This window comes from Choloepus didactylus, chromosome 16 (assembly GCF_015220235.1).
Source record: "Choloepus didactylus isolate mChoDid1 chromosome 16, mChoDid1.pri, whole genome shotgun sequence".
Taxonomy (NCBI): Eukaryota; Metazoa; Chordata; class Mammalia; order Pilosa; family Megalonychidae; genus Choloepus; species Choloepus didactylus.
The window spans coordinates 2,196,684-2,204,571 of record NC_051322.1 but is presented as its reverse complement, the minus strand read 5'-3'; the positions used below and the strand labels follow the sequence as shown (position 1 = coordinate 2,204,571).

General features: G+C 45.8%; 1 long non-coding RNA gene across 1 annotated transcript; it reads right to left on the bottom strand.

Moving 5' to 3' along the window:
• Positions 1-692: 692 nt before the first annotated feature.
• On the bottom strand, positions 693-5,007 carry LOC119511713. The gene is made up of 3 exons (XR_005212233.1): positions 4,476-5,007; positions 3,761-3,975; positions 693-715 (listed from the first exon to the last, which is right to left on the bottom strand). It is a non-coding gene; the product is annotated as an uncharacterized LOC119511713 (long non-coding RNA).
• Between the last annotated feature and the right edge of the window lie 2,881 nt (positions 5,008-7,888).

Below are 7,888 nucleotides of genomic sequence, written 5' to 3'. Positions count from 1 at the left end.
CAAGTGCTTATTATATTATTTAGTATACGTTTCTGCAAATTTAAACGGTTTTTAATAAGAGGAAGGAAGGAGAGAAGGAAGGAATGAAGGATGGAAGAAAGGGAGGGAAGGAGGGGGAAGGAAGGGGAAGGAGAGGGAGAAACATGAGACTGGAGAGATAAAGACAGTCAGATACCAGATGGCACCGTAAATCTTGTCACATTATTCAGAAAGAAGAGTATTTTCTATTCATAGTTAATCCATTGGTGGAGACCTCTACACATCACTGATTTGTTTTGCATTTTAGGTTTTCTTAACGGTACTCTTATTCTTACTCTCCAGTGCTGACCGACCCTTGAATATCAAGTTGCTCTCACAGGCAACTGTGGAACCCCTGCCTGGCTGAGTGTCTCCCACCCCAGCACCTGGCAAATGGGGAGGTGATGGCCATGACGTCCAAAGGAGGAGAGAAAACGCAGACTGGGTGGAGACGACAGCCTTCCGAGCATGTCGTGGGAGTTACCAGGCCAAGATGGACTCATTTGGCCCATTGGAGAGGCCCATGTAGTGGGCGACTGAGACACCTTCTGTGGCTTTTCCATGGGAGTCAAGAGCCAAATGGACACAGGAGCAGTCTCTCTTCCCTCCTTTCCCATGAGCAGTCAGAAGAGCAGGAGTGTCGTGGAGCCGAGTGGCGTTCCCCGGGGGCAAGAGGGCCCATGTCAGTTCTGCCCCACTGGCACAATTGGAGGCAAATCAAAGATGTTCATAAAATGCCAAAAATGCAGGGATTTCAAAAAGCCATTTCCATTTCCTAAGTATAAAGTATCACTAAATCATATGACAAGGAAAAAAAATACAACTTACATAGTAAAACAATGCTTAAAGTATTTACTTTCTTAAAACCTTCTATAATGACTTTTATATGTATATATGAGGTTATATGTGTATGCAGACATTTACATACATACATTTGAACTGTATTCTAAAATTGAGAATATTCTTGTTATTTGGCAAGTGAATCAGCCTAATTTTTCAGTTTAAACAGAGATAAATTAATTTACACTAAATATGTAAGATGTATGCCAGGGTGAAGATGCAGAGAAACTGGATCCCTCATCCATTGCTGTAGGAATTTGAAGTGATACAGCCTCTGGAGAACAGTTCGACGGTTTCTCATAAAATTACCATACAACCCAGTGGTTGCACTTCTGGGAATTTACCGCACGGAAATTGAAACTTCTGTTCACACAAAGACCTGTAAACCCATGTTCATAGTGGCTTCATTTGTGACAAACAGAGTACTTCTCAGGTTGAAGGGTTGCGTGAACTATGGCACACTGTTTCCATGGAACACGACTGAGCCATGGAAAGGAATGGGCCATTGTTTCATGCATCAACTTGACGGATCTTAAGGGAATTATGCTAAGTGAAAAGAAAGCTGATCTCAAAAACATGTATACAGTGGATTCTGTTTATGTAGCACTCTTGAAATGACAAGGTCGTAGAGATGGAGGACGAGTTAGTGGTTGCCAAGGTAGGAAGGTGCCGATGTGTCTGTAAGGGTAGCACGAGGGAGCTCTGTGCTGAAAGGACAGCTCTGTACCCGGATTTGGGTGCTCACACAAATCTACACCTGTGATAACATGGCACAGAACCACAGACACACACACACACACAGACACAAGTGCTTATGAAACTCCAGAAATCTGAATAAGCTCCAGGGATTGTACCAACACCAATTTCTGGTTCTGATATTGTACAATCAAGATAGTAAATAAGATGTTACCATTGGCAGAAATGCGGGGGAAGTCACATGGGAACTCTCTGTACATTTTCTGGCAACTTCCTGTGAATATACTTGTCTCAGAATAAACAGTTTAAAGAATGAAAGCCAAGATATCCACATAGCTTCAAAATCTCTTGTGAAGTAAATTATCCCATTCTTCCATTCGTAGAAGTTATGCACAATGAAGTAGGGAAAAAGATGGAAGAAACACACTAAGGTACAAAAGACCGTCTTTCTTTGTCCTAAAAATGTGTAGTCTAGTAGAATGCAATTAGTGAAATGCAATTAGCTGAATGACAGTGTAGCATGTGGGATGAGATGATTCTGAAGCAATGCATTCTGAAATTGCCGAGGGTGAACAGAGAACATCCAGCTGGGGAAAGATCTGAGGCTCCTGTGAGGACATTTAAATGAGGTATCCGTTTCTCCTGCAAACACTGGTTGTGCCAGGAGCTCTTCTAACCAGAGGGGACATGGCCCAACGACGAGCACACAGGGACACAGGCAGCAGACAGGTAAATCCGCCGTTTAGCCCAGTGATTGCAGACAGAGCTAGTACTGTGCAGAGGACAAAACACGGAGATGTAACTGGGAGTCTAGAGGTTTGAGGTGGGGTGGGGTGATGTTTTTGATGGGTGGTCAAGAAAGACCTCTCTATGACTCATAGAATACTTGGGACTTGATCTCTATCCCAAAGAAAAACACCAGCCATGAGAGGTTCCTAGGGAAGATATCCCAGGTCAAGGATGAAGCAAACACTTCCACCTTGAAAGGAGAGGAGCCAAGGATGGCTAAGACAAAGGAGGGTCAGTGAGAGACAAGTCAGAAAGTCAGGGCAGTGAGCAAGGGGTGCCTTGCCTGGGGCCCCGGGGCAATCGGGGAGTTTAGATGGAATTCTAACTGCCATGGGAAGACATGGAGGTGCGAGCGGTTGCAGAAGTGTCCTGGTAGAGATGGAAGGGGGAAAAGTGTCCAGAGGAAGAGGACAGACCTCCAGCGAGCAGCTGCGAAGCTCAGGGGAGCAGCCCTGTTGGCTCAGGGCATGGGCTGTGAGCAGAGGCACACAGAAAGCCACACACCATACAGTCGAGTCCAGCGATCATGTTCAGATCATCCACATGCTTCATAAAATCTATTATAAAAACAGGATCAAACTGTAATTAGAGGGATTCAATGAGCTGTTTTTCCAAATCTTAGAAAAGTTTAACTCTGGATGGAGCTGCTCAATCAGCTAATTTTTCAGACAAAGAAACTGGAGAGATTAGGTGATTCACAAAAAGATAATTTTGGAAACGAGCAAGACTTTCCAAAACATATAGTTAACACCTACACAATCTGACTCTCTCTGGGCACTTTATACGAATTAACAAGTTTGGTCCTCATAAATGTCCCGTAGAAGAGATCATGCTTTCTCTCCATTTTGTGGATGTGGAAACTGAGGTCCTGAGAGACTCAACAACATGTTGAAGTCCGGCTGGCTACAAAGTGCTCAGGCTGGGATCCAAATTCAGGTAGATTGGGAGTGCTTGGCCAGTGGCCGGTTTTGTTTCAAATGCAACAACAGTTATTTTTCTCCTTTTATGAAAATAAGATGCTGGGATGTATTTTGAGGGGCAATTACTCTGGGTCTAGAGAGTAAAAATAATGAAATTATTTGACAAGTTCAAGAAATGCCTCTACTAAGATAAAATCAAACATTTTTTGTCACATCCTACCTAATAAAAAGATCAACTAAAGTTTTAACTGGTTGTGATAGGGGTTTGGATATAATATAGCCTTGGCACACACACAGGAAAATGTTCACATAGAATTTATCCTCAGCACCATCTGGAAGGCCTCAGTGAAATTTATTTCCAAGTTATAAAAGATATAAGGAACATAATGAATCCTTGCCAAACTCCAAAAGATGAGCTCTGCTTTCATAGTCCCTCACCACTAGTGCCTTCTCTACAGTAGGACATTATTCTTGCAGGACCTTCAAGTGGCATTTACCTGACAGTCCTGGGGACGGCTGCAGGCAAAGGGTCTTCCTCTGCTTAGGCAATGACGTTTCTGAAGGAAACTGCCTCAGCCCCGAAACTGCTCCCGCGGGCAGTCGGAAGAGCAGGTGTAGCACAGAGTCCAACCCCCCCAGCCTTCAAGGGCAGGGCCAGCGCTCGGCAGCTCTCCCTCTGATGCCTGCGTGTCAGGTACTGCAGTAGAAGCTTCTGCATTGTAAGAAAACAATTATGTGTAACTCTGCTTTTTATTGGGCTGATGATGGATCTGTCCACTTTCCATCTCACTGTCACCTGCCTCTTGCTGAGTGTGTTCTTATCTTGGGGCTAACAAATAATTTTAGAAATCTGTATCTCCTCCCACAATGACCGTGGTGATTTTGAGGAAGATATGTCAACCAGATGTACAAGAAGCTGAAAAAAATGGAAGGAAGATGTACAAGAAGCTGAAAAAAATAGAAACAGCTTCTATCTATTAATTTATTAGAAATAATAACAAAGTTAAAGTAACAATAATACTTTATCAGCAAGAAAAACAATATCTTATCTAGATATTTGAAAGAGAAAGAGTATTTTACACAAAGTTGCTTGCCATGGTGCTAAAACACCTGTGAGAGGAAACAGGCACGGAGGGGGGTGCTGGGAAGTAGAATGAGCGCTTGCTGGTCCTAGGACCAGAACTTGCTGGGCTCCACCTGGAGCTCACTCACCTGCACCTGCTGCTGGAGACGTGGCCATGCTCAGTCTTTATTCCCAGAAGAGGCCGAATCCCAGAGGGGCCGATGAGAAGAAGCTGCTGCTGCCCTGACTGTGAGCATCTGGAACCGGACCACCTCTGCCGTCACCACGGCAATCACCAGCCACGTCAAAGCCAGAGCAGGGAGCTTCTCCCCACCTCTTGCTTTTTAGTCTCTGGTCAGTGCCTCCCACTTCAGACCTAGCAAGAAGTCACTGGCCAGGGATCCCGGGGGGTGACTGGCTGTCCCACCCCCAGCAGTAAGAGCTACAAGGTCAGGGCCGCCCTGGGACACTGCAGGTCAAGGTCCAGCAGGTAAGCGTCACTCAAGTGCTCACTCCTCAGCCCTCTACATCCCCTAGAGGACACCTGCGGTCGCCTCCTGCAGGCCACTCCCTGTGTGCTCCAGCGACCTATGGACCCTGGAAGACCCCCCGAGCTCTGTTCTGGCCTCAGGATCGGGAAGGTGGCCTCAGAGGGGGCTGGGAGCCCTCCGATGGCCTCGCTTCCCTCCAGACCCAGGAGAGCGCAGGTCTTTGATGCATCCCTGCCCTCCCGCACCCCCACTGCATCTTCAACCCTGTTCTCCACGGATTCGAACAGCCACTGCCTCTCCATGGAGCTACAGGCGAGGACGAGGCACACGAAAGGAGTGCTCCAGGATGACCCTCAGCCACTGCTGTTTCTCTGAACGTAGTGTCCTCCAACGCTTCCCGCAGAATCCCCACTGCGCTGGGCGCGTTGGAAAACCTCGTCTCTCCCCGTCTGCTATGATTCCTGCCATGCACTGTGCAGGGAGGCAGCTCTGGCCGCTGCACCGGGAAACAGAACAGTGGCGCATTCTGTTTCCGGTTGTTTTGAATGAACACGACTGAGGGACAGGAAGGCATCAGCAAAGCCTTGAAAAGGAGGATGAGAGGAAAATGGAACAATGCAGCTGTTCTTCACAGACGACCATCATCTGAAAGGTGAAAACCAGGGTGAATGTTCCATTCCAGTTTGTTACTTGTTTTTAATTATCTTCTTATTTTTTATGAAAACAAATAACCTCCTCAACTGATTTTCTTCATCTTCCAATTGCTGATTGTTTCAGGACGGTGCAGACATAACTGGCCTCTCCCCCATCCCTTTCCTCGTCTGCATTACAGGCTGCCCAGATCATGTGGCCGTCCTGTTCTCCAGTGTCACCTTGAGTAAATTATTCATTATTACAGAACCCATGAAACGCAGAGCTCAACCAGACTGCCTGAAACTTGAGAAGTTCTGCAGGTTTAGGTTTTCACCTCGGTACCCTGTTCTGCAGTTCTGATCAGCTCAACAAACATTGAACAGTTTACCCACCCCGGAATCGGATGTCATCACGCAGCGGCGGCGTTAGCTTTAATCCTCACCATTAAATAAGATGCACTAACTCTGCCCCAGCACTAGCTTCATTGCAGCCCCGTAAACAAGAAGAGACTAAAGATCCCAAAATGCCCCAAAGTTATTCTCCAAAGACAATGTTGTTGACGACTTATCCCAGATCAATCATCGTTGAAGGTCGCCTGTCCTATTTGGCAATATTTGCTCAGTAACTAATAAAGATCAGCCTGCAGTTATTTATATTGGGTTATCATCTCTCGAGGGTGAAGCTTAATCCATTTTGCAATGTTTTTCCCAACAAGAAAACATGAGTTTCTCTGTCTGAAAATGAATTAAGTGCACGGATTCTAAATATGGGATCTGACATTGTTCTTGTTACAAAAAGCAATTTATTCCCCAAAAGGCTTACACTTCAAAGGTTATATAAAAAGGTTCAAATATCAATGCTATCCATTTTTCAATTACTGGGCTTCCTAACACCACTAGCTTTTGGACAGATAAGCTGTGGTATCAGTTTTCTTATTCAACATCTTATAGGTCTCCAATTCTACAGCACAGAGAAAGCAAATTTATTGTAATACATTTAGCTGCTTTCGAAACAGGCGTGTTTGGATCGTTTCCTCCATGACTGAAAAAGGTATCAAACAGCATCTTAAAGGGATATTTATGAAGTGCAGATACTAATGATTAGGGTTGTAGATATAGTTCAAAGTGTCTACCTATAAACAGGCTCATATACAAAAGGATAAGGTGGTTAGAGGGAAACTATTTCCAATGTATGAAAATTAAGGAGCCATCAAAACAATCTAAACATCTTCAGGAGATAGATTATAGACACTCGTGTTTTCCTCTGAGGGAAGGAAAAAAATCCTTCAATCATCTGTTGGGCCATTAGGTAAAAGGAAATAACATCATTTGTATTTTCTTTCTGACAGATAAAAAGAAATCTTTGGTCTACGTGTGAAAGAGTACATGGTAAAAAGAAACAATGCCCTGATACTCAGAAAAAAATAGTTTTATTGCCAACCCAAACATGTCATACAAAATTTTTCATGATTGGATAATAAAGACAGAATGTTCTAATTTATGTATCGGTGTTTCTCCTTCTAAGTAACAAAACAACTCCCCTTGGAACCTAAAAAAACAGGAAAGAAAGTAGCTTTCTCCTATGAGGTTTCTTGATAAAACTGAATCAAGATGTGTGTGTGGTTTTTTTTTAATTTTTTGACAAATAAAGTTAATTTTAAAAAAAGAATTTCGAGATGGTGAGAGCAGAGCAATCAGTTCAGTGCAGGGTCTTTCCCTCTGGGCCACCTGAGTCCGATCTGTTTCCAGGCAGCAGCTCTGTCTGTCCCGGAGCCGGGGACTCTGCCCCGGATCTCTGCGTCTGGCCCCACACGTGGGCCCCACTGCCCGTCACTCTGTTCCTTGCCCTGACACGTGGGAGGCAGCTGGAGAAGGGGGCTGGCCAGTGCGTTGGCTTTGGAAGGATGCTGAGTGGGGTGAGGGAAGAGATGGAGAGATGGGAATTCCTCCTTGGTTCCAACCTGGTCCTTCAGAGAGCCCCCCACTCCTCGCTGAGCATCAAGGGAACCGACAAGAACACAGAAAGAAAACCCGTTCTAAAACAGATTTTGCAAACAGCATCTCATGGGGTGGGGAAGCGCACAGGTGCTGAAACCTTGGACGGATGGTGAGCCAGCGGGGGCCAGCTTGGGAGGGGTGGGGTCAGGTCCCGGGACTCCTTGCCCGGTGCGGCCCCTCCCAGCACCTTCTTGCCTCCCCCGGGAAGCCCCCGCTGATTTGTCAGTGCAGACAGGGCATCACACCACCCTCCAACACTTCTCGTACAGGACGGGCCATCCTGTGAGCACCGGCCACCCCAGGAGATGGTCCCTTCTCACAGGCGGAAATGCCGAAGCAGGGGGGTCTCAGAGGAGCTTGGCCAGCATTCAAGTCCAGGTGCTCGGTTCTAGAGTCTGTCCTCCTTCCCGCTATAATAGATGGCCTTCTCCTTCCTCCCCA